The sequence below is a fragment of the Ranitomeya imitator genome, chromosome 6 (genome assembly GCF_032444005.1).
Source record: "Ranitomeya imitator isolate aRanImi1 chromosome 6, aRanImi1.pri, whole genome shotgun sequence".
In the NCBI taxonomy this organism is placed as follows: domain Eukaryota; kingdom Metazoa; phylum Chordata; class Amphibia; order Anura; family Dendrobatidae; genus Ranitomeya; species Ranitomeya imitator.
The window spans coordinates 394,578,303-394,586,985 of record NC_091287.1 but is presented as its reverse complement, the minus strand read 5'-3'; positions in this window follow the sequence as shown (position 1 = coordinate 394,586,985).

The following is an 8,683-nucleotide window of genomic DNA, read 5'->3' as shown; positions in this document are numbered from 1 at the left end:
GAATGTTATTTCTTTTTTTATTTTTTTTTTAAATTGTGAAAAGTCTTTTCAGAGGGTCATTTATTATTCAACCCCTCAACCCACCAGAATTCTGTTTGGTTCCCCTAAAGTATTAAGAAGTAATTCAGGCACAAAGATCAATGAGCTTCACATGTTTGGATTAATTATCTCTTTTTCCAGCCTTTTCTGACTATTTAAGACCCTCCCCAAACTTGTGAACAACACTCATACATGGTTAACATGGGAAAGACAAAGGAGCATTCCAAGGCCATCAGAGACAAGATCGTGGAGGGTCACAAGGCTGGCAAGGGGTACAAAACCCTTTCCAAGGAGCTGGGCCTACCTGTCTCCACTGTTGGGAGCATCATCCGGAAGTGGAAGGCTTATGGAACTACTGTTAGCCTTCCACAGCCTGGACAGCCTTTGAAAGTTTCCTCCCGTGCCGAGGCCAGGCTTGTCTGAAGAGTCAAGGCTAACCCAAGGACAACAAGGAAGGAGCTCCGGGAAGATCTCATGGCAGTGGGGACATTGGTTTCAGTCAATACCATAAGTAACGTACTCCACCGCAATGGTCTCCGTTCCAGACAAGCCCGTAAGGTACCTTTACTTTCAAAGCGTCATGTCAAGGCTCGTCTACAGTTTGCTCATGATCACTTGGAGGACTCTGAGACTGACTGGTTCAAGGTTCTCTGGTCTGATGAAACCAAGATCGAGATCTTTGGTGCCAACCACACACGTGACGCTTGGAGACTGGATGGCACTGCATACGACCCCAAGAATACCATCCCTACAGTCAAGCATGGTGGTGGCAGCATCATGCTGTGGGGCTGTTTCTCAGCCAAGGGGCCTGGCCATCTGGTCCGCATCCATGGGAAGATGGATAGCACGGCCTACCTGGAGATTTTGGCCAAGAAGCTCCGCTCCTCCATCAAGGATCTTAAGATGGGTCGTCATTTCATCTTCCAACAAAACAACGACCCAAAGCACACAGCCAAGAAAACCAAGGCCTGGTTCAAGAGGCAAAAAATCAAGGTGTTGCAGTGGCCTAGTCAGTCTCCTGACCTTAACCCAATTGAAAACTTGTGGAAGGAGCTCAAGATTAAAGTCCACATGAGACACCCAAAGAACCTAGATAACTTGGAGAAGATCTGCATGGAGGAGTGGGCCAAGATAACTCCAGAGACCTGTGCCGGCCTGATCAGGTCTTATAAAAGACGATTATTTGCTGTAATTGCAAACAAAGGTTATTCCACAAAATATTAAACCTAGGGGTTGAATAATAATTGACCCACACTTTTATGTTTAAAATTTATAAAAATTTAACTGAGCAACAAAACTTTTTGGTTTGTAAGATTTATGCATCTGTTAATAAATCCTGCTCTTGTTTGAAGTTTGAAGGCTCTAACTTATTTGCATCTTATTAAACTTGCTAAATCTGCAGGGGGTTGAATACTACTTGTAGGCACTGTATGTGAAGGAGTCCTTGGAGAAGGGGCATATTCGCCCGTCATCGTCGCCATTAGGAGCAGGGTTCTTTTTTGTAGCAAAGAAGGATGGTTCGCTGAGACCTTGTATAGATTACCGCCTTCTAAATAAGATCACGGTTAAATTTCAGTACCCCTTGCCGTTGTTATCTGATTTGTTTGCTCGGATTAAGGGGGCTAGTTGGTTCACCAAGATAGATCTTCATGGTGCGTATAATCTTGTGCGTATTAAGCGAGGCGATGAATGGAAAACTACATTTAATACGCCCGAGGGCCATTTTGAGTATCTAGTAATGCCATTCGGACTTGCCAATCAGTGTTTCAGTCCTTTATGCATGACATCTTCCGAGAGTACCTGGATAAATTCCTGATTGTGTACTTGGATGACATTTTGATCTTCTCGGATGATTGGGAGTCTCATGTGAAGCAGGTCAGAACGGTGTTTCAGGTCCTGCGTGCTAATTCTTTGTTTGTGAAGGGATCAAAGTGTCTCTTTGGTGTTCAGAAGGTTTCATTTTTGGGGTTCATCTTTTCCCCTTCTACTATCGAGATGGACCCTGCTAAGGTCCAAGCCATCCATGATTGGACTCAGCCGACATCTCTGAAAAGTCTGCAAAAGTTCCTGGGCTTTGCTAATTTTTATCGTCGCTTCATCTGCAATTTTTCTAGTATTGCTAAACCATTGACCGATTTGACCAAGAAGGGTGCTGATGTGGTCAATTGGTCTTCTGCTGCTGTGGAGGCTTTTCAGGAGTTGAAGCATTGTTTTTCTTCTGCCCCTGTGTTGTGTCAACCAGATGTTTCGCTTCCATTCCAGGTCGAGGTTGATGCTTCTGAGATTGGAGCAGGGGCTGTTTTGTCGCAGAGAAGTTCTGATTGCTCGGTGATGAAACCATGCGCCTTCTTTTCCAGGAAGTTTTCACCTGCTGAGCGAAATTATGATGTGGGCAATCGAGAGTTGCTGGCCACGAAGTGGGTATTCGAGGAATGGCGTCATTGGCTTGAAGGTGCTAAGCATCGCGTGGTGGTCTTGACTGATCATAAGAACTTGACTTATCTCGAGTCTGCCAAGCGGTTAAATCCTAGACAGGCTCGTTGGTCGCTGTTTTTTGCACGTTTTGACTTTGTGATTTCGTACCTTCCGGGCTCTAAAAATGTGAAGGCGGATGCTCTGTCTAGGAGTTTTGTGCCCGACTCTCCGGGTTTATCTGAGCCGGCGGGTATCCTCAAAGAGGGAGTAATTGTGTCTGCCATCTCCCCTGATTTGCGGCGGGTGCTGCAAAAATTTCAGGCTAATAAACCTGATCGTTGCCCAGCAGAGAAACTGTTTGTCCCTGAAAGGTGGACGAATAAAGTTATCTCTGAGGTTCATTGTTCGGTGTTGGCTGGTCATCCTGGAAGCTTTGGTACCAGAGAGTTAGTGGCTAGATCCTTTTGGTGGCCATCTCTGTCGCGGGATGTGCGTTCTTTTGTGCAGTCCTGTGGGATTTGTGCTCGGGCTAAGCCCTGCTGTTCTCGTGCCAGTGGGTTGCTTTTGCCCTTGCCGGTCCCGAAGAGGCCTTGGACACATATCTCTATGGATTTTATTTCAGATCTTCCCGTCTCTCAAAAGATGTCAGTCATTTGGGTGGTCTGTGATCGCTTCTCTAAGATGGTCCATTTGGTACCCTTGTCTAAATTACCTTCCTCCTCTGATTTGGTGCCATTGTTCTTCCAGCATGTGGTTCATTTACATGGCATTCCAGAAAATATCGTTTCTGACAGAGGTTCCCAGTTTGTTTCGAGGTTTTGGCGAGCCTTTTGTGGTAGGATGGGCATTGACTTGTCTTTTTCCTCGGCTTTCCATCCTCAGACTAATGGCCAGACCGAACGAACCAATCAGACCTTGGAAACATATCTGAGATGCTTTGCTTCTGCTGATCAGGATGACTGGGTGTCCTTTTTGCCTTTGGCTGAGTTCGCCCTTAATAATCGGGCCAGCTCGGCTACCTTGGTTTCACCGTTTTTCTGCAACTCTGGGTTCCATCCTCGTTTCTCTTCAGGGCAGGTTGAGTCTTCGGACTGTCCTGGTGTGGATACTGTGGTGGACAGGTTGCAGCAGATTTGGACTCATGTAGTGGACAATTTGACCTTGTCCCAGGAGAAGGCTCAATGTTTTGCTAATCGCAGACGCTGTGTGGGTCCCCGACTTCGTGTTGGGGATTTGGTTTGGCTATCTTCTCGTCATATTCCTATGAAGCTTTCCTCTCCTAAGTTTAAACCTCGTTTCATTCGTCCGTATAGGATTTCTGAGGTTCTTAATCCTGTGTCTTTTCATCTGACCCTTCCAGATTCTTTTTCCATACATAACGTATTCCATAGGTCATTGTTGCGGAGATACGTGGCACCTATGGTTCCATCTGTTGATCCTCCTGCCCCGGTTTTGGTGGAGGGGGAGTTGGAGTATATTGTGGAGAAGATTTTGGATTCTCGTGTTTCAAGACGGAAACTCCAGTATCTGGTTAAGTGGAAGGGTTATGCTCAGGAAGATAATTCCTGGGTCTTTACCTCTGATGTCCATGCTCCCGATCTTGTTCGTGCCTTTCATATGGCTCATCCTGGTCGTCCTGGGGGCTCTGGTGGGGGTTCGGTGACCCCTCCTCAAGGGGGGGTACTGTTGTGAATTCTGTGGCAGAGCTCCCTCCTGTGGTCACAAGTGGTACTTCGGCTGATTCTCTCTGTGAGCTTCCGTTGGTGGAGGAAAGTGGTACTGCGGCTTCTGAGTTTCCTTCCTCAGGTGATGTGGTGAAGTCGTTAGGTGCTGCTCTATTTAACTCCACCTAGTGCTTTGATCCTGGCCTCCAGTCAATGTTCTAGTATTGGACCTGTTTCCTCCTGGATCGTTCTTGTGGCCTGTTGCTCGGCATAGCTAAGTTCCGCTTTGCTATTTTGTTTGCTGTTTTTTTCTGTCCAGCTTGTCTATTTGTTTTTTCCTGCTTGCTGGAAGCTCTGGGACGCAGAGGGTGTACCTCCATGCCGTTAGTTCGGTACGGAGGGTCTTTTTGCCCCCTTTGCGTGGTTTTTGTAGGGTTTTGTGTTGACCGCAAAGTTACCTTTCCTATCCTCGCTCTGTTCATTAAGTCGGGCCTCACTTTGCTAAATCTATTTCATCTCTACGTTTGTCTTTTCATCTTAACTCACAGTCATTATATGTGGGGGCTGCCTTTTTCTTTGGGGTATTTCTCTGAGGCAAGGTAGGCTTATTTTCTATCTTCAGGCTAGCTAGTTTCTCAGGCTGTGCCGAGTTGCATAGGGAGCGTTAGGCGCAATCCACGGCTGCCTCTAGTGTGGTTGGAGAGGATTAGGGATTGCGGTCAGCAGAGTTCCCACGTCTCAGAGCTCGTTCTATGTTTTTGGGTTATTGTCAAGTCACTGTATGTTCTCTGACCTCTATGTCCATTGTGATACTGAATTGCCTTATCATAGCAGGAGATGAAGACAATAATGATTCCCTCTATGTTGTCCATCGTTGTCAGGAAAGGATGGAAAAAGAAAGCTTGAGTGTTATCCTGACACTAACACATTGTGGAGTTGGACCTCATGAAAGAGACCGACCCATGAGCACCTTATTGCAGCACTATCTGCAACATGATTGTTACCCATATACTGTAGTTATGATTCCAAATAGTGCCAACTACTGGGTTGCCAGTGTGTTCTATCCACAATACAAAAGAAAATTTTGCCAGTTGCCTTCCCCCCTGGAAAGGGATGCATCCATGCTGCAATATTAAAACATGCTGGAAGATAATCTTGACAGTGTTTTTTCCCCACACAGCAATGAGGCACACAGTTACAGTAGCATCACAGTGATAGCCTTCCAACCACAAAAACGTTCAGTTGTCAACACAAAAATATTAGCAACCTTGCAGAGTTTGTATGCTCTACCCATGTTTACGAGGGTTTACTCCCAGTAATTAATTTTCTACCCATGCTACAAAGACATACAGATAGTAAATTTGGATTGTGAGTCTCAATGATGACAGTGCCAGTATTGTCTGTAAATGTCTGTCAAGCGAATGTTGAATTATTGGCACTATATAAGTGATAAAACCCCCCAAAAATTTAAAGTGTACTGAGCCACCCTCAGGTGGCACACCTGTCAGTTTCGTAGATTACTATTGTCAGAAAAATGTAAGGATAGTAACACGGGTAGTTGTCTCAAAGAAAATGGAGGACTGCCAGTATCAGAGGCCTATTGCTACAGGCAACACACATGAAGGAGACCCAACTCGCAATCTACACATTTACAAAAAATTATTTGCACTCACCAACAAAGTGACATCAATTTCACCACAGTAGAAATAGTCTAATAGGGACCCACAGGTCTTCCACTACACCAACCAAGCAGATGAACACCCAAACAGGACTTCACATTTCCACAAATTATTGCTAACATCTCCATCAGACCAAAATTTGGTCTGGTGAATTACCTTCCTTAGCCCAAAAAGGGCTGGGGGCAAGGGAACTAAATGAAGAATATTAACAGTTGTCAATTATGTACCATATATACTCGAGTATAAGCCGAGATTTTCAGCCCAAATTTTTGGGCTGAAATTGCCCCTCTCGGCTTATACTCGAGTCAAGGTGGGCGGCAGGGTCGGCGGGTGAGGGGGAAAGGGCGCTGAGGCATACTTACCTGCTTCCAGCGATCCTGACGCTCCCCGCCCGTCCCATGGTCTTCGGGTGCTGCAGTTCTTCCCCTGTTCAGTGGTCACGTGGGACCGCTCATTAGAGAAATGAATAAGCGGCTCCACCTCCCATAGGGGTTGAGCCGCCTATTAATTTCTCTAATCAGCGGTGCCAGTGACCGCTGATAGAGGAAGAGGCTGCGGCACCGAAGACAGCTGTGCGGGAGAAGGAGCCGGACGCCGGGACCAGGTAAGTATGTCATATTTACCTGTCCAAGTTCCAGCCGCCGGGAGCCGCTCCATCTTCCCGGCGTCTATCTGCACTGACTGTTCAGGTGAGAGGGCGCGATGACGCATATAGTGTGCGCGGCGCCCTCTGCCTGATCAGTCAGAGCGGAGAGACGCTGGGACCGGACGCTGGGAGCTGCAAGCAAGAAAGGTGAGTATGGCTTTTTTTTTTTTATTACAGCAGCAGCAGCAATGGCACAGATATATGTGGAGCATCTATGGGGAAATATGAACGGTGCAGAGCACTATATGGGGCACAGCTATGGGGAAATATGAACGGTGCAGAGCACTATATGGCAGAGTTATGGGGAAATATGAACGGTTCAGAGCACTATGTGGCACAGCTATGGGGAAATATGAACGGTGCAGAGCACTATATGGCAGAGCTATGGGACAATATGAATGGTGCAGAGCACTATATGGCACAGCTATGGGGAAATATGAAGGGTGCAGAGCACTATATGGCAGAGCTTTGGGGCAATATGAACGGTGCAGAGCACTATATGGCAGAGCTATGGGGAAATATGATCGGTGCAGAGCACTATATGGCACAGCTATGGGGCAATATGAACGGTGCAGAGCACTATATGGCACAGCTATGGGGAAATATGAATGGTGCAGAGCACTATATGGCACAGCTATGGGGAAATATGAACGGTGCAGAGCACTATATGGCACAGCTATGGGGAAATATGAACGGTGCAGAGCACTATATGGCACAGCTATTTATTCAAGCCTGCAAAAGTCTGGAATCAACCAGCAATGCTAGATTTGTTATATGTGACAGCAACAAAGGCTTATGCAACAACAGCCTGCCCACAATATTGGTGTGTGGTATATGTGTCTCCAACTTGACAATTTAAACAGCTGTGACAAAAAAAGATCATATTGATTTGCAAAGGACTGGAAAATTCAACTGAAAATCGTTTTGTAGCAGATTGATCCACTTATCTCTATTTATTACTTCAAAAGCACCTCTCAACAACTGATGCGAAGTGCGAACAGAAACCCAACCATTGCCATTTATCATAGCCTCTCTACACTTTTCTCACCTTTTTCAGATGTAACTTTCTATTCTTAATCTCATGTCTTCTCTTCATTCTGTCATCTACTTTTCCTTCATAGTTTACTTTTTCTTTTTTTTTTACAATTTTTATTGTTTTTCCATTTTCTCTCATTCTCTCAACCAACCTTGACTATACGATAGTTAAAAGGGTTGCCTCTTGTGAGACATCTACCTGTTGATATGCCCTAAATGCCTAATAATTGCAGGTCCCAACTTTGAAACCCCGTTTGTCTCCAAACCAGGAATCTCGTAGACTTCCTTTCTGACTGGTGTCCGGCAATTAGTGAATGGTGAGAGATGGAGATGCATGCTCTGGATCTCTCCATTTTTACCGGAGTTCTGAATGTAGCTGAGCAAATGTTTCTTGTGAGGCGACCCTTTAAAAGACAGTGAAGAAAGTTAGCTGTAATCAATTGCAATCATACCAAAGTGGCTGACATACTTTGCAGGGTCTTTTCCCGTCTATAATCTGCATTGGAAAATCTGTACTGGTTTCTGCAATCAAAAGGCAACTTTGCATTAAAAATCTGCAGCAATTTTCACAATTGTGCATTGAATTTACTGCAGAAAATTTTACTATTTCATGGACTACCCTTATGTCTAATAACTAGAAGAATGCAAGTGAAGCCAAATTTATTTTTTTTTAGAAAACCATTTTCTTCACTATTGCTGCTTCCACACGATTATAGTTACTTGCCTAGCTATATCCATTACACATCATCACTTGTATTGTGCAAGTTTTAAGAGGCAAATCTATTTTACCCATTAATGACAATAAAAGAAAGGGTTTCTAATAAATATTCTAAGAGAATAAAACATTTGATTAAATTCAGAGATAAAGTGTAAAAGAAATCCGTAAGTATTGCCTATTGAGCGCAAGATGAATAATTTGATTTAACAACTGCAAACAACATCCACTTATTCCAAGCACTGCCAATACTGTTTTACAGCACAATACTATTTGAGGACATACAACGTCCAAGTGCTGGCTACATAGAAAAATAGATCTATATACCTGAGGGAGAAAGGTTCAATAAAATTGTGTAATTTGAAGATCAGAAAGTGATCAATGAGTACGCAGCACATAATGAATGATCATTTTTAATTGTCAATTCTTTTAACTAATGAAGGTAATATTAGTGCAATTTTGAAATGCTTTGACATAAGCAAATTTAGTT